At 41.2% G+C, this 27,466-nt stretch overlaps 4 non-coding genes across 4 annotated transcripts; 2 read left to right on the plus strand and 2 right to left on the minus strand.

Moving 5' to 3' along the window:
- Positions 1-7,177: 7,177 nt before the first annotated feature.
- TRNAR-ACG (transfer RNA arginine (anticodon ACG)) lies at positions 7,178-7,250 on the plus strand. Its single transcript has one exon. It is a non-coding gene; the product is annotated as a tRNA-Arg (tRNA).
- Positions 7,251-9,682: 2,432 nt separating this feature from the next.
- TRNAK-CUU (transfer RNA lysine (anticodon CUU)) lies at positions 9,683-9,755 on the minus strand. The gene has a single exon. It is a non-coding gene; the product is annotated as a tRNA-Lys (tRNA).
- A 2,639-nt stretch (positions 9,756-12,394) lies between these two features.
- On the plus strand, positions 12,395-12,467 carry TRNAR-ACG (transfer RNA arginine (anticodon ACG)). The gene has a single exon. It is a non-coding gene; the product is annotated as a tRNA-Arg (tRNA).
- A 1,024-nt stretch (positions 12,468-13,491) lies between these two features.
- TRNAK-CUU (transfer RNA lysine (anticodon CUU)) lies at positions 13,492-13,564 on the minus strand. Its single transcript has one exon. It is a non-coding gene; the product is annotated as a tRNA-Lys (tRNA).
- Positions 13,565-27,466: the final 13,902 nt, after the last annotated feature.

Here is a 27,466-nt window from a genome sequence, read left to right on the forward strand (position 1 = left end):
GCCAAGTTCAAAGCGTGTACACATCACCTATCGATTTTGCATGCATCGTCTTTCTTACTAAACTTTTTCCACTAGAGCCTGCAACAACCTTATAAGTATGCTGCTAACTTAGTATAACTTATACGCATGAACTTAAAGCATAAAGAATAGCGATGTATAAAAATCTTGTGAACATAGCAGCAGCAGTAAGAATAGCAATGTTTTAAAAGCGTGTACGCATTGCCTATCGATTGTACATGCAACAACTAGAGTACAAAACTTCTCCCGCTAGAGTTTGCTGCTATCTTAGCATAACCTATGTGCACGGATTTAAAGCACGAAGAATAGTTAAGTTTTAAAGTGTGTACACAACACCTATCGATTTTGCATGCATCAACTATCGCACTAAACCCATCCCGCTAGAATGTACAATGTTCACATGTGTTTGCGCTTCTACTTAAGCATGACCTAAGCGAACGAACTTAAAGCACAAAGAATACCGGTGTTTGAAAATCTTGCGAACATAGTAGCAGTAAGAATAGTAAGGTTTACAAGCGTGTACATATCACCTTTTGATAATGCATACATCAACTATCGTACTAAACAACCTCTACGCGAGCGTGCGAACATCGCTTGTACTTGTGCTGCTATCTTAACATAACCTATGCAGGAACTTAAAGCATAAAGAATAGTTATGTGTAAAAATCTTGTGAACATAGCAGAGTGTTAACTACGTAGGTGTAGACATTGAACTTTGCATGCTGAAGCAGCATACTACGTGACCGTGACGTCGCGACCACGTGCTCTTGTTTGGTAAACATAGCCACGTGCTTTTTTGACAGCTGTCTTCTTGACGAACCCTAACCTCACTTTGAAGGACAATAGAGCGTCGCTAACCTCACTGCTGCCAACTTTACGGCGGTAAACCTCAAGGCTGCCACCTTATGCATGTTATAGCGCGGAATTTAAAATCCAACAGCAGAACGTCGCTAACCTCACTCTTGCCATCTTGATGGGCTCAAACCTTACTGTTGCTACCTTGGTTATACGCTTTTGTGTTAGTTTACTGTTAATCGCTAAGCTGTTCGCATCATCGAAGTAGAGAGTAACAAATGTCGAGTAGATTTAAAGAAGAATCTGTTAGCAGAAGATAAAAGTCCGTCATAGAAAAACCTATGTCTAGGTATATTTGCGAAGAGTGTGGAAAAGCATTTTCCCGAAGCTATCACAGGAGACGTCATGAGATATCATGTAGGACAATTTTTCAATGCAAACATTGTAGAAGAGAGTTCAAGAACGCATACAACGCTCAACGTCATGAAGCCGCGTGTAATGTAGCTTCATCGGGAACAAAATACAAAGAGCTCAACCATATTCCAGCGAACACTGATTTATGTTTAAAAAGTACACCTCTGCGGGAGATTTTTAATTCTCCCTTGTTGTCTAGGCCTGCTGCAAGTTCTGTTACTAAGCACAAACTTCAAGATAAAGAGAGGCAAGATCACGATTATGATAATAAGGATAATGATGTTGATCAAAACAGTAGTAAAGGGAAAGTAGAAGAAGAAGAAGAAAATTCATTGCTATTACAGCTTGATGATTTTACTTCATTTCCTAAGCCTACTACACGTTCTGTCGCAGTGCAAACATCTCAAGAAGAGATGCAAGGTAAAGAAGAAGGAAATTTCAACGCTTCATCGCTATCGAAACAAGTTAAGTTTGTACCTAGAAACGCTACTGCTGAAGCACGTATTACATCAAAACAAGTCCCTGCACATCAACTGTCTGCATATAGACTTCAAGTTCACAACAAGCCTCTGTTACCCTATGTAGATATAAGGTACTGTAAAGACCCCAACGTACTCGTAAAACGTTTACAACTGCTAAGAGCCTATCATGATGCTGGTTACACACAGTACAAAGAAGATATTTTTGAAATAGAGCATGAAATACGTCGTGGAGGTATTATTAAGTAAGCGCTTACCCTCACCTAAGTCATCCATCTGTAGTATATAGTCGATCGAGTAGCTATATTCGAATAGATTATTTCCCAACATTCTCCCTTCCTTAGGGTGTTAACTCCGCCTCTAGTTGTAGAGCCGGTCTCAAGCCCGGATAAAGAGAGGAGAGGCACCCTAGCCCTTTAGCCCATTAGCCCTTTAGCCCTTTAGCCCTTTTGCCCTTTTGTTCATTAGCCCTTTAGCCTATTAACCCTACAGGGAATGTGCAGTAACCTAATCTTCTTAGAATAAAGGTATCCCCTGACATGTTCTAAACACATGTTGTATCGAGTACAGTGTTCGGTTCTACATATTTAGCGTTCTAAACACTTCAATCAATGTTCCGATCACATGATAAAGTTAACGGCATAGAGTGCAGTGTTCGATTCTAGTCTTGTTATGTTTCTTTAGTGATTTGCAAATCTAAACATGCATAATGACGTCATCACTGCAGCACGTGCTTACTCTAGCTATCCCGATGCAGGTTTAAACTTGTTCGATAGAGCTATGCCTTGACATAAGAGGAGGCCTTAACAGCTTATGTATAGCCGCTATTGTTTAAAGATAGCTGCTGTTAAGAAAAAGCAAGTAGAATTTTTCAAATTACCCGCCACCACATTTCAAAGGTATGAGGTTTAGTGCTGTAGAGATACCTGCACGATGCAAACCTAGCTTTCTTCATCAGAGCAGCCACCATCTTGTGTGAGCACCTCTAGGCCGTATCATAAGGAGCTGTGTATAGTCACCGTCTTGTCGCTGCTACCTTGCGCAAGCACCCCTAGGGAGTCTCATAAGAGCAGCAGGCACCTTGTGCAAGCGCTCTTAAGCTGTCACATAAGAAGCTATGTATAGCCCCCATCTTGTAGAATTAGATAGCTGCCAATGCCAAAGGGCCTAAGTAGGGATCGAACAGTCGATCTCATCATTAGACTATGTTTTTCTTGTTCCTCGTACTGGGAACCGAGGTACTGGGCAGAAATTTTTTTGTCCGTTTTGCTCTACGATGCACCGCTTTCGAGATATTTAACATTTTGCATTTAAGCCCCAAATTTAATGAATCGAACTAGCACGACACGTTAGCCTCTAAGCTAGCTTTCTTCATAAGAGCAGCAGCCATCTTGCGCAAGCACCCTTAAGGCGTCTCATAAGGAGACGTGTATAGCCGCCATCTTGTGTCCGCCATCTTGCGCAAGCATCCTTAGGGCGTCTCTAGCCATCTTGTGCAAGGACCCTTAAACCGCCTCATAAGAGCAACCGCCATCTTGCGCAAGCATCCCTAGGGCATCTCATAAGGAGCCATGTATAACTGCCATCCTGCGCAAGCATCCCAAGGGCGTCTCATAAGAACCTATGTATAGCCGCCATCTTGCATAACCACCTTTAAGGAGTCATGTATAGCCACCATCTTGTGCAATTAGCGTCGAGAGATGGCTGCTGTAGAATTTTTCTTTTTTTAAATTATCCGCCACCATATTTCAAAGGTATGTACCTAAAGAGTGTAGCACTGAGGTTTGCGATGTACGATGGCGGATGACAGCTGACAAAAAAGCGCGTGAGTTTGTTTACTAAACAAGAGCACGTGGAATTTTTCAATTTGCCGCCACCACATTTCAAAGGTATCTAGCTAAAGATGGCAGCACGGTGCACTCTTGATTAAAGATGGCGGATGACAGCTAACAGAACTTTTCAAATTGCCCGCTACTACATGTCATGAAGAGGGCAGCACGGTGTTCTGTGGATTAAAGATGGCGGATGACAACTGACGAAACTGTCTGCATGATAGCAGCATAGTGCTCTATTGATTAAAGATGGCGGATGACAGCTGTCAAAAAGCACGTGGCTTTGTTTCCAAACAAGAGCACATAGAATTTGCCGCCACCACATTTCAAAGGTATCTAGCTAAAGATGGCTAACAGAACTTTTCAAATTGCCCGCTACTACATGTCATAAAGAGGGCAGCAAGTGCTCTGTGGATTAAAGATGGCGGATGACAGCTGACGAAATTGCCCGCATGATAGCAGCACAGTGCTCTATTGATTAAAGATGGCAGATGTCAGCTGTCAAAAAAGCACGTGGCTTTGTTTCCAAACAAGAGCACATAGAATTTTTCAAATTGCCACCACCACATTTCAAAGACATCTAGCTAAAGAGTGCAGCACTGAGGTTTGTGATGCAAGATGGCGGATGACAGCTGTCAGAAAAAAGCACGTGAGTTTGTTTCCAAACAAGAGCATGTAGAATTTCCCGCCACCACAAAGAGGGCAGCACTGTGCTCAAAGATGGCTGCTGTCAAAAAGCATTTTTTAAATTATCCGCCACCACATTTCAAAGGTAAGTAGCTAAATAGGGCAGCACTGTGCTCTATAGATTAAAGATGGCTGGTGACAGCTGTCAAAAAGCACGTGGATTTGTTTATCTCACACTAGTGAGGTTAAGTTGGTAGCACTAAGGTTTAGGCCCGCCAAGATGGCAGCACTGCCGATGACAGGTGACGAATTTTACATCTACTACGATAAAGAGGGCAGCACAGTGCTCTGTAGTTTAAAGATGGCGGATGACAGCTGTCAAAAAAGCACGTGGCTGTCAAAGAGCACGTGGCTTTGTTTACCACGCGCTAGTTAGGTTAAGTTGGTACTACTGAGGTTTAGGCCCGTCATGATGGCAGTACTGAGGATAGCGATGCGTTGTTGTCTGTCAAAAAGCACGTGGCTGTCAAAAAACACGTGGCTTTGTTTACCTCACCCTAGTTAGGTAACGTTGGTACCACTGAGGTTTAGGCCCGTCAAGATGGCAGTACTGAGGTTAGCGATGCGTTGTTGTCTGTCAAAAAGCACGTGGATGTCAAAAAACACGTGGCTTTGTTTACCTCGAGCTAGTTACGTTAAGTTGGCACTACTGAGGTTTAGGCCCGTCAAGATGGCAGCAGTGAGGTTAGCGATGCGTTGTTGTCGATGACAGCTGTCAAAAAGCACGTGCCTTTGTTTACAAATTCAAATCTCCCGCCAAAATTCAAATTTCGCGCCAAAATTCAAATTTCCCTCCAAAATTCAAATTTCCCGCGGGAGGAGGCCGCAGAACTCTCCCATTATACTACTATCCAGAACACTTCCCTTGAGGCGGCAGAGGTGGAATCAATTGCTGAGTCCGAAAAAAGAGAGTGTATCAGGTAGCGTTTCTGAAATAAAAATTATTACAGACTCGGAACATATGCTGCTCTCAATTTGAGAAGGAAATCAATATTTTTCTCCGCCACTGTTGCACCTTTGCAAGAGACTATCCTCATTTTCTCCCTATTGAAATTCTGAAAAAATGGAGAACAATAAAACCTTGATTCCACCTATTCAATACATTAAAAGCAATTATAAATTTAGGATCTCATACTTATTTTATTGCTCAGTTGCTAAAACATATGACAGCCAGGCGCGTAGAGGCGCGCGGCTGTGAGCTTGCATCAGGGAGATAGTAGGTTCGAATGCCACTATCGCCAGCCCTGATTTTTTAAAAGTTGTTTTACGTTGCACAGACACAGATAGGTCTTACGGCGACGATAAGACAGGAAAGGGCTAGGAGTGGGAAGGAATCGGCCGTGGCCTTAATTAAGGTACAGCCCCAGCATTTGCCTGGTGGGAAAATGGGAAACCACGGAAACCCATTTTCAGGGCTGCCGACAGTGGGGTACGAACCAGCCCTGAATTTGGTTTTCCGTTCGTTCCCATTTTCCCACCAGACAAATGCTGGGTCTGTACCTTATTCAAGGCCACTGCCGCTTCCATCCAACTCCTAGGCCTTTCCTATCCCATCGTCGCCATAATACCCATCTGTTTTGGAGCGACGTAAAGCCCCTACCAAAAAAAAAAGAGATAACATATGACAAGTTTCTATCATATTTTGAACATCTTCAACAAAAACTATTCTTACAAGTTTAAATTGTTAAGATTGTTCTAGAACTTGGACTTAATGGTTTCCATTTAACAAACTTATACATAATAAACTTTAAACACCTTTTAAATACAAAGCGCACCGTATATATATTACGTCGTCTTAATGAAAATACTATTACTATTTATTGAGTTTGAGACTTTCAAAAAATACCTTATTCTAACATTCTAATAGTTATTGTTACAGCTGTCTCATATTTTGGAAAATGATCCTTCGTTTAAGGTCTGTTGGGGGGTTGAAATAAGGGTTGCGAATTTTTTGCCGAATCGGATACATCTTCTGCATCGGAACTCACTTGTTCTTGTTTTTCACAATAGTCAGGCTACACACGAGACTGAGCACTTCTTTCTTTTTACCTCCCTTTCTTTGGCATTCTCTGACTTCTTGCACTGTTATTGAAAATAATGTTCTTTACGTTTAGCACATGGCAATTTCATATGTGGAGCAGGGTTAGATTTCAGCTTTCTTCTGCGGACTAACTGATGTAAATCTGACTCAGTCTTCCAGCTTTATCAGTCGGCAGAGCATGAGACTCTTAATGTCAGAGTTGTGGATTCGAGCCGCACGTTGGGCGGGAATTTGTCTACCTCTGTGGTGTATTGGTTAGTGTGATTAGCTGCTACCCCCGGAGGCCCTGGTTCGATTCCCTGCTCTGTCACGAAATTTCAAAAGTGGTGCGAGCGTAGGAACGGGGTCTAGTTAGCCTCGGGAGGTCACGTGTGTAGAGGTGGGTCCGATTCCAACCTCAGCCATCTTTGATTTGGTATACCGTGGTTACTCACTCTTTTTTCAGGTAAAAGCCGGGATGGTGCCTAACTTACGGCCACGGCCGCTTCCTTCCCCCTTCCTTGCCTATCCCTTCCAATCTTCCCATCCCTCCACTATGCCCCTGTTCAGCATAGCAGGTGAGGCCGCCTGGGCGAGGTACTGGTCATACTCCCCAGTTGTATCCCCCGAACAAGAGTCTGAAGCTCCAGGACACTGCCCTTGAGGCGGTAGAGGTGGGATCCCTCGCTGAGTCCGATGGAAAAACCGAACCTGGAGGGTAACCAGATGATGATGATGATGATGATAGTTGACCTGATGCGAAAGATGATATCCTCGATACTCTCTCACGTTTAAAATCAAGTGCCATATCTGAACATACCGTGTCTCTCAGCCTACATATGTGAATGTACAGACCCAATTCAATCACACGAAATAATCAGGAAACCCTCCTCACCAAATATATCATTACCATGGTAAAGTACGTTGTGACAGGCCCTGTGGCGCAATGGATAACGCGTCTGACTACGGATCAGAAGATTCCAGGTTCGAATCCTGGCAGGGTCGTTACACTTTTATTTCTACAACCCCTTGAGACTTACATCCTGGCTTATACATTTCTGGCACTCAGATTATAGACATGACTTCAGTTCACCTCTTCCGAAAGTGGAAATATTTTGTAACGAGACCTTAACTTCTAAATTTCCGGCGTAGTGGTGGCAGGATTTGAAGCTAATCATGTTCTCTTAACACCGAGGCTACAGATAATCTTTATATTCCATTTCTCCTAGTGCATTTCTGATCAGTACGAAGATGGCAAAAGGGTAAAATCGACTCATTAATGATTTGCCACTCACTGCAGGAATCAAAGAGAGAAAAGGAAATGTTCTAAACCATCGAATATTTAGGGTATGGACGGAGGAGGGGATAATAACATGAGGTACGGTAAAATTAAATACTGCTAAGAAATCGCTTAGTAGCATTCTGGTCAGAAGATAACAAAAGTTAACGAAGGGACGTCGAGTGCTCAGGAGAACATGGCGATTCTATTACAAATTCTTGAAGAGAGCTTCAGAAGTTCCTAGGACTCAGCTATCAAGACATTGGACTCACAGGTTTTGAACAGGTTGGGAAGTTCTTCAGATAGGTGCAGGGTTAGGTGGCTCAGAGAATAGAGGCCTAGGCTTCTAACAATGGACACAGAAGTCTTCAGTGCGCCCACGCTCACACACACTGCTTTTGGTAAAAAATTATGTCATTAAAAACACTTTGAAAATATCTCGTAATCGTCAACGCTCAGCTGAGAACAAATATTAATTATATAATTTTACCGATCAGTATCACTGAACACAGTGTACTCTAATTGATTATTATCATATACACTGACTGACAGAGCAAATGCAACACCAAGAAGGAGTGGTCAGAACTTTATGCTAATTGCAGGGTAGACTGACGTAACTGAGGTATGCTCATGATGTGAAATGCGCCGCTGTGCTGCGCACGTAGCGAACGATAAATGGGACACGGCGTTGGCGAATGGCCCACTTCGTACCGTGATTTCTCAGCCGACAGTCATTGTAGAACGTGTTGTCGTGTGCCACAGGGCACGTGTATAGCTAAGAATGCCAGGCCGCCGTCAACGGAGGCATTTCCAGCAGATAGACGACTTTACGAGGGGTATGGTGATCGGTCTGAGAAGGGCAGGTTGGTCGCTTCGTCAAATCGCAGCCGATACCCATAGGGATGTGTCCACGGTGCAGCGCCTGTGGCGAAGATGGTTGGCGCAGGGACATGCGGCACGTGCGAGGGGTCCAGGCGCAGCCCGAGTGACGTCAGCACGCGAGGATCGGCGCATCCACCGCCAAGCGGTGTCAGCCCCGCACGCAACGTCAACCGCCATTCTTCAGCATGTGCAAGACACCCTGGCTGTTCCAATATCGACCAGAACAATTTCCCGTCGATTGGTTGAAGACGGCCTGCACTCCCGGCGTCCGCTCAGAAGACTACCATTGACTCCACAGCATAGACGTGCACGCCTGGCATGGTGCCGGGCTAGAGCGACTTGGATGAGGGAATGGCGGAACGTCGTGTTCTCTGATGAGTCACGCTTCTGTTCTGTCAGTGATAGTCACCGCAGACGAGTGTGGCGTCGGCGTGGAGAAAGGTCAAATCCGGCAGTAACTGTGGAGCGCCCTACCGCTAGACAACGCGGCATCATGGTTTGGGGCGCTATTGCGTATGATTCCACGTCACCTCTAGTGCGTATTCAAGGCACGTTAAATGCCCACCGCTACGTGCAGCATGTGCTGCGGCCGGTGGCACTCCCGTACCTTCAGGGGCTGCCCAATGCTCTGTTTCAGCAGGATAATGCCCGCCCACACACTGCTCGCATCTCCCAACAGGCTCTACGAGGTGTACAGATGCTTCCGTGGCCAGCGTACTCTCCGGATCTCTCACCAGTCGAACACGAGTGGGATCTCATTGGACGCCGTTTGCAAACTCTGCCCCAGCCTCGTACGGACGACCAACTGTGGCAAATGGTTGACAGAGAATGGAGAACCATCCCTCAGGACACCATCCGCACTCTTATTGACTCTGTACCTCGACGTGTTTCTGCGAGCATCGCCGCTCGCTGTGGTCATACATCCTACTGAGTCGATGCCGTGCGCATTGTGTAACCTGCATATCGGTTTGAAATAAACATAAATTATTCGTCCGTGCCGTCTATGTTTCTTCACCAACTTTCATCCCTTTCGAACCACTCCTTCTTGGTGTTGCATTTGCTCTGTCAGTCAGTGTAGTTTGACGGGTATCTTACTTTTTCATTCTTTCTTAGTCCGCTAACCGCCCAGGCTTAGTTTTTTTTCCGCATGCTCAGAGGTATTCCGACACTAGTACCTCAAGCGCAGTGTCCTGGACAGTGACACTTTGCTGAACAGGTCTCTTTTGGGGATGGGAAGATGGTAGTGGACAGTGGTTATCAGGTCAAATCATATTCGCATCCAACGTGGGGCTCGAACCCACGACCCTGAGATTAAGAGTCTCATGCTCTACCGACTGAGCTAGCCGGGCGATGTTGTCTAAATTAAATGACGGCGGCATACTTATCTACAACTAAGTTGCGGGGATAAAGGGAAAGTTCTCTCGGCTGGTTGGTCTGAGCTGACCCGGTGCCAACTCATTTCGTCTCTTCCTCTGATAAACAGCAGGTTTGGGTTACCCATCCAAGTGGTGGAGATACAGAGGAATACAAGCGAATGGATAAACAGAATGGCCACCCCTGTGGCGTAGTGGTTAGTGTGATTAGCTGTTGTCCGGGTTCGATTCCCGGCTCTGCCACGAGGGTTGGAACGGGGCCACACAGCCTCTGGAGGTCAACTGAGTAGAGGTGGGTTCGATTCCCACTTCAGCTACCCAGGAAGTGGTTTTCCGTTGTTTCCAACTTCTCCTTCATTTAAATTCTGGGAGGGTACTAAACTTGGCTACGGCTGTGTCCTACCCTCTTCCTTAACTATCAATTCCAGCCCACCCGTCCCTCACAAGGTCCCTTGTTCAGCATTGAAGGTGAGGCCTCAGAGGCGAGATACTGATCCTCTACGCTAGTTGTATCCCAGAAAAAACAACTCACGATCCAGAACACTTCCCTTGAGGCGGCAGAGGTGGAATCAATTGCTGAGTCCGAAAAAAGAGAGTGTATCAGGTAGCGTTTCTGAAAAAAAATTTATTACAGACTCGGAACATATGCTGCTCTCAATTTGAGAAGGAAATCAATATTTTTCTCCGCCATTGTTGCAGCTATGCAAGAGACTATCCTCATTTTCTCCCTATTGAAATTCTGTTAAAATGAGAACAATAAAACTTTGATTCCACCTATTATACATTAAAAGCAATTATAAATTTAGGATCTCATCTTTATTTTATTGCTTAGTCGTTCAAACATATGACAGCCAGGCGCGTAGAGGCGCGCGGCTGTGAGCTTGCATCAGGGAGATAGTAGGTTCGAATGCCACTATCGCCAGCCCTGATTTTTTTAAAAGTTGTTTTACGTTGCACAGACACTGATAGGTCTTACGGCGACGATGGGACAGGAAAGGGCTAAGAGTGGGAAGGATTCGGCCGTGGCCTTAATTAAGGTACAGCCCCAGCATTTGCCTGGTGGGAAAATGGGAAACCACGGAAAACCATTTTCAGGGCTGCCGACAGTGGGGTACGAACCAGCCAGGAAATTGGTTTTCCGTTGGTTCCCATTTTCACACCAGGCAAATGCTGGGTCTGTACGTTATTCAAGGCCACTGCCGCTTCCATCCCACTCCTAGGCCTTTCCTATCCCATCGTCGCCATAATACCCATCTGTTTTGGAGCGACATAAAGCCCCCACCAAAAAAAGAGATAACATATGACAAGTTTCTATCATATTTTGAACATCTTCAGCTAAAAATATTCTTACAATTTTAAATTGATAAGATTGTTCTAGAACTTGGACTTAATGGTTTCCAATTAACAAACTTATCCATAATAAACTTTAAACATAAACTTTAAATATAAAGCGCACAGTTTATATATTACGTCGTCTTAATGAAAATACTATTACTATTATTGAGTTTGAGACTTTCAAAAAAATACCTTATTCTAACATTCTAATAGTTATTGTTACAGCTGTCTCATATTTTGGAAAATGATACTTCGTTTAAGGTCTGTTGGGGGGTTGAAATAAGGGTTGCGATTTTTCAGCCGAATCGGATACATCTTCTGCATCGGAACTCACTTGTTCTTGTTTTTCACAATAGTCAGGCTACACACGAGACTAGCACTTAATTCTTTTTACCTCCCTTTCTTTGGCATTCTCTGACTTCTTGCACTGTTATTAAAAATAATATTCCTTACGTTTGGCACATGGCAATTTCATATGTGGAGCAGGGTTAGATTTCAGCTCTCTTCTGCGGACTAACTGATGTAAATCTGACTTCAGGCTTCCGGCTATATCAGTCGGCAGAGCATGATACTCTTAATGTGAGAGTTGTGGATTCGAGCCGCACGTTGGACGGGAATTTGTCTGCCTCTGTGGTGTATTGGTTAGTGTGATTAGCTGCCACCCCCGGAGGCCCTGGTTCGATTCCCTGCTCTGTCACGAAATTTGAAAAGTGGTGCGAGCGTAGGAACGGGGTCTAGTTAGCCTCGGGAGGTCACGTGTGTAGAGGTGGGTCCGATTCCAACCTCAGCCATCTTTGATTTGGTATACCGTTATTACGCACTCTTTTTTCAGGCAAAAGCCGGGATGGTGCCTAACTTGAGGCCACGACTGCTTCCTTCCCTCTTCCTTGTACATCCCTTCCAATCTTCCCATTCCCCCACAAGGCCCCTATTCAGTATAGCAGGTGCTGCTGCCTGGGTGAGGTACTAGTCATTCTCCCAAGTTGTATCCCCTGACCAATTATCTCACGCTCCAGGACACTGCCCTTGTGGCTGTAGACGTGGGATCCCGCGCTGAGTCCGAGGGAAAAACAAACCCTGGAGGGTAACGGGAATAAGAAAGAAGATGCGAAAGAAGATATCCTAGATACTCCCTCACGTTTAAAATCAAGTGTCATATCTGAACATACCGTGTCTCTCAGCCTACATATGTGAATGTACAGACCCTATTCAATCACACGAAATAATAAGGAACCCTCCTCACCAAATATGCCATTACCGTAGTAAAGACCGTTGCGACAGGCCCTGTGGCGCAATGGATAACGCGTCTGACTACGGATCAGAAGATTCCAGGTTCGAATCCTGGCAGGGTCGTTACACTTTCATTTCTACAACCCCTTTTGACTTACATCCTGGCTTATACATTTCTGGCACTCAGATTCTAGACATGACTTCAGTTCACCTATTTTGAAAGTGGAAATATTTTGTAACGAGACCTTAACTTCTAAATTTCCGGCTTAGTGGTGGCAGGATTTGAAGCTAATCATGTTCTCTTACTACCGAGGCTACAGATAATCTTTATACTCCATTTCTCCTAGTGCATTTCTGATCAGTACGAAGATGGCAGAAGGGTGAAATCGACTCATTAATGATTTGCCACTCACTGCAGGAATCGAAGAGAGAAAAGGAAATGTTCTAAACGATCGAATATTTAGGGTATGGACGGAGGATGGGATAATAACATGAGGTACGGTAAAATTAAATACTGCTAAGAGATCGCTTAGTAGCATTCTGGTCAGAAGATAACAAAAGTTAACGAAGGGACGTCGAGTGCTCAGGATAACATGGCGATTCTATTACAAATTCTTGAAGAGAACGTCAGAAGTTCCTAGGACTCAGCTATCAAGACATTGGACTCACAGGTTTTGAACAGGTTGGGAAGTTCTTCAGATAGGTGCAGGGTTAGGTGGCTCAGAGAATAGAGGCCTAGGCTTCTAACAATGGACACAGAAGTCTGTCAGTGCGCCCACGCTCACACACACTGCTTTTGGTAAAAAATTATGTCATTAAAAACACTTTGAAATTATCTCGTAATCGTCAACGCTCAGCTGAGAACAAATATTTTACCGATCAGTATCACTGAACACAGTGTACTCTAATTGATTATTATCATATAGTTTGACGGGTATCTTACTTTTTCATTCTTTCTTAGTCCGCTAACCGTCCAGGCTTAGTTTTTTTTCCGCATGCTCAGAGGTATTCCGACACAAGTACCTCAAGGGCAGTGTCCTGGAGAGTGACACTTTGCTGAACAGGTCTCTTTTGGGGATGGGAAGATTTTAGTGAACAAGTGGTTATCAGGTCAAATCATATTCGCATCGACGGGCTTAAAAATTCCCGCCCAACGTGGGGCTCGAACCCACGACCCTGAGATTAAGAGTCTCATGCTCTACCGACTGAGCTAGCCGGGCGATGTTGTCGAAATTAAATGAAGGCGGCATACTTATCTACAACTAAGTTGCGGGGATAAAGGGAAAGATTTCTCGGCTGGTTGGTCTGAGCTGACCCGGTGCCAACTCATTTCGTCTCTTCCTCTGATAAACAGCAGGTTTGGGTTACCCATCCAAGTGGTGGAGATACAGAGGAATACAAGTGAATGGATAAACAGAATGGCCACCCCTGTGCTGTAGTGGTTAGTGTGATTAGCTGTGGTCCGGATTCGATTCCCGGCTCTGCCACGAGGGTTGGAACGGGGCCACACAGCCTCTGGAGGTCAACTGAGTAGAGGTGGGTTCGATTCCCACTTCAGCTACCCAGGAAGTGGTTTTCCGTTGTTTCCAACTTCTCCTTCATTTAAATTCTGGGAGGGTACCAAACTTGGCTACGGCCGTTTCCTACCCTCTTCCTTAACTATCAATTCCAGCCCACCCGTCCCTCACAAGGTCCCTTGTTCAGCATTGCAGGTGAGGCCTCAGAGGCGAGATACTGATCCTCTACGCTAGTTGTATCCCAGAGAAAACAACTCACGATCCAGAACACTTCCCTTGAGGCGGCAGAGGTGGAATCAATTGCTGAGTCCGAAAAAAGAGAGTGTATCAGGTAGCGTTTCTGAAATAAAAATTATTACAGACTCGGAACATATGCTGCTCTCAATTTGAGAAGGAAATCAATATTTTTCTCCGCCATTGTTGCAGCTATGCAAGAGACTATCCTCATTTTCTCCCTATTGAAATTCTGTTAAAAAGAGAACATTAAAACTTTGATTCCACCTATCAATACATTAAAAGCAATAATAAATTTAGGATCTCATCCTTATTTTATTGCATAGTTGTTAAAACATATGACAGCCAGGGGCGTAGAGGCGCGCGGCTGTGAGCTTGCATCAGGGAGGTAGTAGGTTCGAATGCCACTATCGCCAGCCCTGTTTTATTTTTTAGTTGTTTTACGTTGCACAGACACGGATAGGTCTTACGGCGACGATAGGACAGGAAAGAGCTAAGAGTGGGAAGGAAACGGCCATGGCCTTAATTAAGGTACAGACCCAGCATTTGCCTGGTGGGAAAATGGGAAACCACGGAAAACCATTTTTTGGGCTGCCGACAGTGGGGTACGAACCAGCCAGGAAATTGGTTTTCCGTTGGTTCCTATTTTCACACCAGGCAAATGCTGGGTCTGTACCTTATTCAAGGCTACTGCCGCTTCCATCCCACTCCTAGGCCTTTCCTATCCCATCGTCGCCATAATACCCATCTGTTTTGGAGCGACATAAAGCCCCTACCAAAAAAAAAGAGATAACATATGACAAGTTTCTATCATATTTTGAACATCTTCAGCTAAAAATATTCTTACAATTTTAAATTGATAAGATTGTTCTAGAACTTGGACTTAATGGTTTCCAATTAACAAACTTATCCATAATAAACTTTAAACATAAACTTTAAATATAAATTGCACCGTATATTGTACCCTGATGAGATAGGCCCTAGTTTCATGATTTGATTTTGATATGAGAAATACAGATATATAGAAATATTAAATGAATACAGTGTCAGTTTTGTGTGGACGGGAAAATTTCGAAATGACCTAGACATATCGCGACTGCCAGTCGCCACAGTAAGCTTGTCATTAAGGGGAAAATGTTTCTTGGTCAGAAGGTAAGAGGATTAAATCTAGAGCTCACAACAACAGAATAATGACTACCAGGAAGTAGAAGAGTATATATTTCGGACCAAGGCCGAGCAGGTGTATCACCAATACCGAGAATATGACGTGCCAGTTTACCCACGCCCGAGGCATTTGGTGTTGTCAACGTTACAAGGAAGAGATTTCAAACTAACCGAAGCGGTGTTGACCAATGAGAAAATATATCACAGGCCCGCAGGTAAACCAACATAAGAAAAACTCAGAGTGAACTCCAGTTAGCTTCTCCGATAACAATAATTAAATTATTCCAACCACATAATTGAATAGAGGGGATTTTTGTGATATCGTTCCCATGTTGAATAATTGTAATCGTAATAAATTAAAGTAATGAATTCGTGGAAATGACCCACGCTATCTCGCCATTGGTCGAGATGAGCACGCCATCAGGGACGCCGAGTTAGCGCGCGAAAGGTGGAGGACAGAAATTAAGTGATATTTCCATGATCACCGAACGATAGGAGTTCAGAATACGACACATGAATGTGTATCACCAGTGTATTAAGTAGGATAAAGCAAGAGATCCAACTCCGCCTGCATATGCCGATTTAGGATAACCAACCCCCCTCTCCAGGAGTTGACCGCGGATGACCCCGGCGGGAAATCATATCGTCCATAAAAGTCCAGAGCGGACCTCACATCACTCAGTTCTTACCAGTCACCAGTCGTTATCGGTCACCAGTCGTGTCAGTCGTAATGGAGTAGTTGAGACTCTGACACGTTGACTCTGTAAGTCAGTACCTCGGGACGCATTCGAAATCAGTTAGAGCTGAAAGTACGTGAATTATTAGGAGAATGAATACGAACAGTGAAATTATCAATAGTACCGAGTGTGTATAATCAGTATAATGTTGAATTTAATGAATGTCATGTGTTTAAATAATAAATAACTAACGGAACGCCGATAGTACCTTGGGAAGGCAGTGTGCGGAGCCTGAAGTAAACACCTCAAGATAGACGGTGAATAACTATCCGAGCAGGGAACCATAGGAGCTAGGCGATTATCAAGACGGCTTAGAAATAAACCAGGAAGTGCCGATTGAAGACGCGATACGCGCCGGTTCAAATGAACGACATTTCGTCGTAATGTGCCACGACGTGTGTTTCGGGCGTATATGAAGATTATATTGTGCGAGTGTCAGGGGTCTAGGAGCACCTATAAGTGTTTTTTCTTGTTATTAGTATTCCTGTGTAAAATAGTGTAATAAGGTATTAATCATGGGTAGTCACCCAGAAGTGTTTTATTGTGTTAAATTTGTATTGTGCGACATGATGAACGAGTAGATCACCATGGGGCCGTAGGGCCTATACCTCCTCCGCTACGAGACAATGGAATTCTACATAGGAATGAGTACACAATTTTGATATTGGGGAATGTTATCGCGACTAAACGGGGTTCAGTGTAAATTAATTATGGTTACTTAACATGGTCCGCTTCCCGAGTCCATGATTTTATTTTTTTGTTAGACGGACGAACTAATTTATATTAACGTAATAATGGGTTAGATTAATTAATTTGAGTATTTGTTTGTTGTATATAATGTAAATATGGGATATATTTCTTTCAATTTGCTGTTTGTAATACTTTGAATTAAGTTCATTTCAAGTGTTAAATTCTTTTTTTGTGCTAACCCATTTATTTGAATTTCATTCACTGCGGTGATCATTTGTATTTTAATTAGGAATAATTTCTATTAGACAGCCAGATTATGAAAGAGCCAGAGTATGGAAGATTTGTGTTGCGTACGGAAGGTCATTAAAATACTAATAATAATCATGTTTGTGAGTCGACAAAGGAAAGTAAAATAATAATAATAATAATAATAATAATAATAATAATAATAATAATAATAATAATAATAATAATAATAATAATATTTGGGCGTGTGCAAGTTAAAGTATAATAATAATAATAATGACAGTGCTTCGTGAGTTAGCCAGTGCAAATATAATAATCAATGTGGAGATGACATGTAGCGTTAATGACTTCATTCGCGTAGTCAGTTTGATTTTACGTAAATTTTTGATTTTACGTTTTTGGACTTTAATTTAACCATTAAAATTTTGTTTAAAAGCGATATAGGCACGTGAATTAGAATGGTCACGATATGTTAAAAGCCCAGAATGATTTGAGCCCATATTTAGAGTTGGAAGTCATGAGGGACGAATATCCGACGTGAAATAAATTGAGCCGTATTGTTTGTAATGATGAAATAGATGAATCTCAAGGCCTAAGATGATATAAATGCATATGCCGGTGTTATTAGTGGTAGAATCCACGCACCGAGGATTATTTTATGAATTAAATGTTTGAAGAGTTCCGATGAAAGGAAATGGACTTCAAATTTGAAGGAATAGTTTAGCAATCGCCGGCATTGGAGGTATTTGCCCAGCCGCGATGTGCCATAGGTTGTGAGATGTGTCTTGGGAGGACAGGTGTCCCCATATAAAATTAACGGCAGTACGAAGTTGAAGGTACGGTCCCGAATACCGTGTTGTCCCGACTAATATAAAGCAGATCTTAGTGGTTCATAACGGGATTTAACATATGTGACTAAATTCTAAAGAGTGGATATTAAAATATCATCTTTCCATTTTTAATAATAATAATAACAATAATCATACTCCAAGTGAATCTTGTCTTAAATCAAGTGCTTAGTGCCAAGATAAATCGGAATTGTAAAAGGGGTCATGCGTTAAACATATTAAGAGTGAACTACCGTGTAACAGGCGAAATTAAGTTTTTTTTAAATAATAATAATAATAAATATTAAAACTAAGCTACTTTTTTTTTGAATAATTTACTTTCTTTATATTTTGGACATAATAATGATGTTGGGAGATGAAATGAAAGATCTGAGATTTTTAACTAATAATAATAATAAATAAAATATTTGAAGAAGGAGAAGAAGAACAACCAATGAAGCTACTTTTTTTTATTTTTTTGATGAAAATAATAAGAGCGAGAAGTTGAAGTATTATAGCAAGGATGATTACGGGTTACGATAATCACGATTTCCACTATTAATAATAATAATAATACTAATAATAATAATAATAATAATAATAATAATAATAATAATAATAATAATAATAATAATAATAATAATAATGAAAAGTTGAAGGAGCAGAAGATAAAGAACTTGCAATAGTAATTTGAGAATAATAATTATGATGAAAGGAAATTAAGATATTTAATGGGCGACGATTCATTGTTACAAATATCATAATAAAAATAATATTAATAATAATAATAATAATAATAATAATAATAAATATTTATGAGGAAGCTGATCATTATATTGTGCGGATAAATTAGTAGGAAGAACGACCCTTCGTTTGAAACGTCGGCAAGGGTTGGCATATAATCATCCCGGATGACAAATGATAATAATCAAAAATTGGATTATAATTGAAATTAATGATAATAATAAAATTAATTGATGGTAGTCAAAGAATATGCTAATGATCAGATAAAGAATGGTAATGATATTATCTAATAATAATAGGAGGATATGCTAGGGACAGTCATCCTGTGTCGAACTGCTCTGAACCAGATGTTGGGTTTTCACGGGGAGATTGTTAGCAGTAGATACGTAAATAACCCACGGACGGCACATGTTTTCATGGTCAGAGCATAGTAATGAACCTTTCCGTACGTCTTGTCGTATTGACAAGTGTAAATATTAAAGTAGCTTTTGAGTTAATGAACTCTACCTGGTGTGTTTGTGAATCTGGAAATAATAGGCTAGAGTTTGTCCGTATTATAAATTCCCGTTTTTTCGAGGCGATAACATTTTTCACGGTGGGTGTCCGGCTCACCAGAATGTACATACCGGAAGTGTCTCATGTCCAAACGGAACGAGGAGACGACAGTAAAAAGTTACTGTCGTGCCTTCGTCCCCGAAAGAAGATCTCCAGCGGTGAAACGTCCAATCATACGGATGTGAATTCGATCCCCAGTAACCAATTGGGACGAATTCACCAGATGTTTTACACTACCAGAGTAGTGAGGTAAAATCCAAGTATTATGTCATTTATTTTTCAGGATGAAAGTGTCCCAATGTAAAATTGTCATCATGTGTAGTATGCAAAATAAGTGAATAAATTGCTCTTCATTGCAATTTCAATAGGAAACAGTTTCCATATCTTTTCATTGTAGTTAGTCCAGTATGCCCATGGAATTTAAGTGGTCACTTCCCAGTCCTATGGTGGAGTCAAAAATTTGTATCCATGAATGAGTCGTCCCCCGTAACCTTAAATTTGCATGCCCCGTTCATCCCTGTGTTCATTTGATGCGCCGATATATATTTTTTTGAAATTCTTTATATAATTTTTTTTTATCGTTTTCGAACTGATCACCCCTGAGATAAATGCTAGTCTGGGACTCAGGAGGTGGGCGGGTGCATAATGGCGCCCAACGTAAAAGGGCCTATTGCATCATGTTTGAGCAACGGGTGACTTTATCATTTTTTACGCAAAAAAAAAAATCTGAACTTTTTGTTGTATTAGCGACGATATCATTGGCGACCAGCTCAGTGCCCGATTGCATTATAGATAGGCCCAGTTGTTTAACTTCAATGTAAACCCAATCGGGATATTTCATTAAATTTTGACCGCATCATGGTTGAATAGTGGTTTTAGATATGTCAAGTAGTATTTCATGTTAAAGTAAGGGTAGTTTCGAACGGGGCTAGACTTGATAATTATACAAGAGTAGTTTATTGCTATAAACACTCATTCAATTAATAATTCCCTATTCTATGAAATTAAAATTTTATTGTGATTTAGTGAGACTCCACATAAATGTAACTATCCATAGGCAGGAATTTTATATAGGAAAAATTTATTAGGAATACTGTATTTGGTAAATATGTGACTGAGAACCAGATTCAAGTATTAATAAAAAGATAATGGAACTGTGTAAGTTAAATTTAAATTATTTCAAGACAGGTGACTTCAAGTTTTCCATCGTTGTATTATCGATTGTTGTTGTTGTTATTGTCATAGTCTGGAGTGACTAATGATATGTATTTCAGGCATTATAAGCACGTGATGGCAATTAATATGCAAATTTGAATTACGTTATATAATAATTCGCTATGTGAAAGCGAAAAATATTGTTTTGGTTTTGAATTTGGAAATTTAAAATTTTTAGAAATTATTAACGAGGATATAACCGTATGATAGGGCCTAGACCCAAAATTGTCGTAATCGTGTGCGATAGGATGAGAGGCTGATCGGCCCTCTTTTCTCATTTGATATAATGTCAGACGAAGGTGGGGAGCGTCCCCTAGGTGAACAGTTAGAAGGACAGGGAGAGGTGAAAGCTCTCACTTTGGAAGACTTAATGCGAGTTATGGCTCTAAATAAACAAGAACTCACGGAACAGATGCAGGCCGCTAGTGTTTCTACTAAACAGAAACTGACATCTATATTTCAGGCCGCTAGTGTTTCTACTAGACAGGAACTGACGGAACAAATACATGCCGCTAATGTTTCATTAGAGAATAAAGTCGAGATGGTACAGGCCGCGTGTGAATTTAATAAAATAAAACTCACAGAACAAATAGCTGAGGTTCATGCCGCCAGTATATCACTGGGACAGGAATTACGGGACCGAATGACCCAAGTCCAGGAGGCGTGTCATTTCGCTAAGGACGAATTGAAAGGGCATATCGACTCCTGTATTATTAGTGTCAATGAAAAGGTCGACCGATTCAGGGATGAGGCGTTACTAGAACGTAACGAAATTAAGGAGAAATTAAAGGCCAGTATTCAGGAGATTTCAGCTCAGAGGTTGGTCGACCGCGAAGATTTAAAGGCGCACATCGAAGAGGTGAGGGGTGAATGTCGCAAGGAAAACGATATCATCTGAAGCCACGTGGAAAGTAAAGGTGCACATACTGCAAATACTTTGGACAGGCACGAAAAGGGAATCGATGAGTTACGAGGTGAAACTGTTCGTACCCTAGTACTAGTAGCCGGTCTCAGAAATGAAATTCAGGATATAAAGACGAATTCGGAAGATCGTAGCCGTAGACTCACACAGTGTGAGGAGGCAAATATAGCATTGTTCAGAAAGACTGATGGGTTAGCGGAACAAAGCCAGACGATCGCTGACACAGAGGTCAGAATAGTGGAACAATTTAAGGTCCACACGGGGCAGAATTCAGTGGCCAAGAAAATGTCAGACAGTAATACCGAAAGGCTGGAAGAAATTAGAAAGGATCTGGAACAGGTCAAGGCCAGGTTAGAACAGCCAGGGTCACTTCAGTACTTCCATCTCCAGTACCGAGAGTTCGAGACCCCAGACAATCAGGGCTTTCATAAAAAGGAAGGCATGTCACAAGCCGATACGACCGGACTTAAGTTTGAAGTAGGAGACGGATCGTCATCATCATCAAATGCCCTTCCGACATCTGTGGTCCACGTCATCAAAATGTCAGACGACAAACCACCTAGATACGACGCTCGAGGACATATAACCCCTAAAGGCTTCATCCGCGAGATCACTAACTATATTAGTGAAAATAAAATTCCGGCGGAGCGACAATTACGAACTGTAGAGAAGTTTTTGGACGGAGCACCTGCAATGTGGTTCAGGGCCTTCTTATACACATTCGAGGATTTCATGGGATTCCGACAGGCGTTTTTGCAAAAATTCTGGAGTATCCAAGAACAGCAAGATCTTAGGTTGGAGTTGTATTCTAGGCGTTATTCAACATCATCCCCAACTAAATATTCAGAGTATTTCGTATCCCAATTTCATAAGATGCGGGAATTAGACAATCCGGTAAGTGAGACAGAACTCATTAGCGCTATCGGGAAGCAGTTACCATTTGAGGTCCAGCGGATGATGATTGCGTCGAATATTCAGACTGCAGTACAAGCGGAAGCTCTGTTACGTCAATTAGATCAGACCACGTATCACTCTAACCAGAGGCAACCCAGGCCTAGAGAGCAACAGATAAATAACGTCGAGAGGCAGACGGAAACTAGAACCATCAGTACTAGAAGTCAAGGAACGAGTACCGATCCAGAACCCAAGAGGATGTATGATCCAGGATGGAGACCCCGACAATGGAATCACGGAGGAGGATTTGCGGAAGGCAACTGGCAAACGAAGCATGTTAAATTCCATGACGAAAGGGGATACCGTGGATATCGGAATGGAAGGAGCGAAACTCAGCCGTACCACCGAAGAAATCAGAATAACCGAAGGCATTACACGGAGGAATACCGTAGAAATGGGGATGATCGACACCCAGAAACCCAGCAGTACCTCGATGAGCTGAAGAAGAGGAAATGGAAGGAGGCAATCCAAAATCATGACCGAAAGGATGACCAGCCATGTAGTGTTTGGGACCGAGACGATGGGAAGCCATACATAGAGGCGACGATACAAACTATGGAGGAGCTACATCACGAGACCAAGCAATATTTAGAAGACAAATGGAAGAAGGAGGCAAATGGTGGTCACAACGGGGAAAGGAACGCGCCGATGCCACAATACCAATATAATAGCCAGCTAAATCCAAACGCCCCTAGATTCGAGGACGAACGACCACTCGGAGCTAGGAGAAAAACGAGAGAGTTTCAATAAAGCAGAGGATGAACAAGAAGAAGATGAGGACGAAGGAGAGGATGATGAAGAAGAAGATGGAAGAGAAGAAGAAGTCCAACTGATCCATAGGCAAATAGAAGCAAGACCATGCCCAGAATGCGGAGAGATCGACAGTGATGTCCAAGATTTCGTTAACAGGATCCACATGATTCAACGAGAGAATGAAGAATTGAGACTCAATAACCACAATCTGCGGGACGAGATCAGTCACCATCGAAAAGGAACGAAAGCAGTAATCAAATCATGATGAAAGTATGATGCGGATATATAAAAAAATCTCATGATTATCACAAGATTTTTTTTACCGAGCAACAGGAAAATGTACCCTGATGAGATAGGCACTAGTTTCATGATTTGATTTTGAAATGAGAAATACAGATATATAGAAATATTAAATGAATACAGTGTCAGTTTTGTGTGGACGGGAAAATTTCGACATGACCTAGACATATCGTGACTGCCAGTCGCCACAGTAAGCTTGTCATTAAGGGGAAAATGTTTCTTGGTCAGAAGGTAAGAGGATTAAATCTAGAGCTCACAACAACAGAATAATGACTACCAGGAAGTAGAAGAGTATATATTTCGGACCAAGGCCGAGCAGGTGTATCACCAATACCGAGAATATTACGTGCCAGTTTACCCACGCCCGAGGCATTTGGTGTTGTCAACGTTACAAGGAAGAGATTTCAAACTAACCGAAGCGGTGTTGACCAATGAGAAAATATATCACAGGCCCGCAGATAAACCAACATAAGAAAAACTCAGAGTGAACTCCAGTTAGCTTCTCCGATAACAATAATTAAATTATTCCAACCACATAATTGAATAGAGGGGATTTTTGTGATATCGTTCCCATGTTGAATAATTGTAATCGTAATAAATTAAAGTAATGAATTCGTGGAAATGACCCACGCTATCTCGCCATTGGTCGAGATGAGCACGCCATCAGGGACGCCGAGTTAGCGCGCGAAAGGTGGAGGACAGAAATTAAGTGATATTTCCATGATCACCGAACGATAGGAGTTCAGAATACGACACATGAATGTGTATCACCAGTGTATTAAGTAGGATAAAGCAAGAGATCCAACTCCGCCTGCATATGCCGATTTAGGATAACCAACCCCCCTCTCCAGGAGTTGACCGCGGATGACCCCGGCGGGAAATCATATCGTCCATAAAAGTCCAGAGCGGACCTCACATCACTCAGTTCTTACCAGTCACCAGTCGTTATCGGTCACCAGTCGTGTCAGTCGTAATGGAGTAGTTGAGACTCTGACACGTTGACTCTGTAAGTCAGTACCTCGGGACGCATTCGAAATCAGTTAGAGCTGAAAGTACGTGAATTATTAGGAGAATGAATACGAACAGTGAAATTATCAATAGTACCGAGTGTGTATAATCAGTATAATGTTGAATTTAATGAATGTCATGTGTTTAAATAATAAATAACTAACGGAACGCCGATAGTACCTTTGGAAGGCAGTGTGCGGAGCCTGAAGTAAACACCTCAAGATAGACGGTGAATAACTATCCGAGCAGGGAACCATAGGAGCTAGGCGATTATCAAGACGGCTTAGAAATAAACCAGGAAGTGCCGATTGAAGACGCGATACGCGCCGGTTCAAATGAACGACATTTCGTCGTAATGTGCCACGACGTGTGTTTCGGGCGTATATGAAGATTATATTGTGCGAGTGTCAGGGGTCTAGGAGCACCTATAAGTGTTTCTTTTTTGTTATTAGTATTCCTGTGTAAAATAGTGTAATAAGGTATTAATCATGGGTAGTCACCCAGAAGTATTTATTGTGTTAAATTTGTATTGTGCGACATGATGAACGAGTCTACGAGACAATGGAATTCTACATAGGAATGAGTACACAATTTTGATATTGGGGAATGTTATCGCGACTAAACGGGGTTCAGTGTAAATTAATTATGGTTACTTAACATGGTCCGCTTCCCGAGTCCATGATTTTATTTTTTTGTTAGACGGACGAACTAATTTATATTAACGTAATAATGGGTTAGATTAATTAATTTGAGTATTTGTTTGTTGTATATAATGTAAATATGGGATATATTTCTTTCAATTTGCTGTTTGTAATACTTTGAATTAAGTTCATTTCAAGTGTTAAATTCTTTTTTTGTGCTAACCCATTTATTTGAATTTCATTCACTGCGGTGATCATTTGTATTTTAATTAGGAATAATTTCTATTAGACAGCCAGATTATGAAAGAGCCAGAGTATGGAAGATTTGTGTTGCGTACGGAAGGTCATTAAAATACTAATAATAATCATGTTTGTGAGTCGACAAAGGAAAGTAAAATAATAATAATAATAATAATAATAATAATAATAATAATAATAATAATAATAATAATAATAATAATAATAATATTTGGGCGTGTGCAAGTTAAAGTATAATAATAATAATAATGACAGTGCTTCGTGAGTTAGCCAGTGCAAATATAATAATCAATGTGGAGATGACATGTAGCGTTAATGACTTCATTCGCGTAGTCAGTTTGATTTTACGTAAATTTTTGATTTTACGTTTTTGGACTTTAATTTAACCATTAAAATTTTGTTTAAAAGCGATATAGGCACGTGAATTAGAATGGTCACGATATGTTAAAAGCCCAGAATGATTTGAGCCCATATTTAGAGTTGGAAGTCATGAGGGACGAATATCCGACGTGAAATAAATTGAGCCGTATTGTTTGTAATGATGAAATAGATGAATCTCAAGGCCTAAGATGATATAAATGCATATGCCGGTGTTATTAGTGGTAGAATCCACGCACCGAGGATTATTTTATGAATTAAATGTTTGAAGAGTTCCGATGAAAGGAAATGGACTTCAAATTTGAAGGAATAGTTTAGCAATCGCCGGCATTGGAGGTATTTGCCCAGCCGCGATGTGCCATAGGTTGTGAGATGTGTCTTGGGAGGACAGGTGTCCCCATATAAAATTAACGGCAGTACGAAGTTGAAGGTACGGTCCCGAATACCGTGTTGTCCCGACTAATATAAAGCAGATCTTAGTGGTTCATAACGGGATTTAACATATGTGACTAAATTCTAAAGAGTGGATATTAAAATATCATCTTTCCATTTTTAATAATAATAATAACAATAATCATACTCCAAGTGAATCTTGTCTTAAATCAAGTGCTTAGTGCCAAGATAAATCGGAATTGTAAAAGGGGTCATGCGTTAAACATATTAAGAGTGAACTACCGTGTAACAGGCGAAATTAAGTTTTTTTTAAATAATAATAATAATAAATATTAAAACTAAGCTACTTTTTTTTTGAATAATTTACTTTCTTTATATTTTGGACATAATAATGATGTTGGGAGATGAAATGAAAGATCTGAGATTTTTAACTAATAATAATAATAAATAAAATATTTGAAGAAGGAGAAGAAGAACAACCAATGAAGCTACTTTTTTTTATTTTTTTGATGAAAATAATAAGAGCGAGAAGTTGAAGTATTATAGCAAGGATGATTACGGGTTACGATAATCACGATTTCCACTATTAATAATAATAATACTAATAATAATAATAATAATAATAATAATAATAATAATAATAATAATAATAATAATAATAATAATAATGAAAAGTTGAAGGAGCAGAAGATAAAGAACTTGCAATAGTAATTTGAGAATAATAATTATGATGAAAGGAAATTAAGATATTTAATGGGCGACGATTCATTGTTACAAATATCATAATAAAAATAATATTAATAATAATAATAATAATAATAATAATAATAAATATTTATGAGGAAGCTGATCATTATATTGTGCGGATAAATTAGTAGGAAGAACGACCCTTCGTTTGAAACGTCGGCAAGGGTTGGCATATAATCATCCCGGATGACAAATGATAATAATCAAAAATTGGATTATAATTGAAATTAATGATAATAATAAAATTAATTGATGGTAGTCAAAGAATATGCTAATGATCAGATAAAGAATGGTAATGATATTATCTAATAATAATAGGAGGATATGCTAGGGACAGTCATCCTGTGTCGAACTGCTCTGAACCAGATGTTGGGTTTTCACGGGGAGATTGTTAGCAGTAGATACGTAAATAACCCACGGACGGCACATGTTTTCATGGTCAGAGCATAGTAATGAACCTTTCCGTACGTCTTGTCGTATTGACAAGTGTAAATATTAAAGTAGCTTTTGAGTTAATGAACTCTACCTGGTGTGTTTGTGAATCTGGAAATAATAGGCTAGAGTTTGTCCGTATTATAAATTCCCGTTTTTTCGAGGCGATAACATTTTTCACGGTGGGTGTCCGGCTCACCAGAATGTACATACCGGAAGTGTCTCATGTCCAAACGGAACGAGGAGACGACAGTAAAAAGTTACTGTCGTGCCTTCGTCCCCGAAAGAAGATCTCCAGCGGTGAAACGTCCAATCATACGGATGTGAATTCGATCCCCAGTAACCAATTGGGACGAATTCACCAGATGTTTTACACTACCAGAGTAGTGAGGTAAAATCCAAGTATT

The sequence above is a fragment of the Anabrus simplex genome, chromosome 3 (genome assembly GCF_040414725.1).
Source record: "Anabrus simplex isolate iqAnaSimp1 chromosome 3, ASM4041472v1, whole genome shotgun sequence".
In the NCBI taxonomy this organism is placed as follows: Eukaryota; Metazoa; Arthropoda; class Insecta; order Orthoptera; family Tettigoniidae; genus Anabrus; species Anabrus simplex.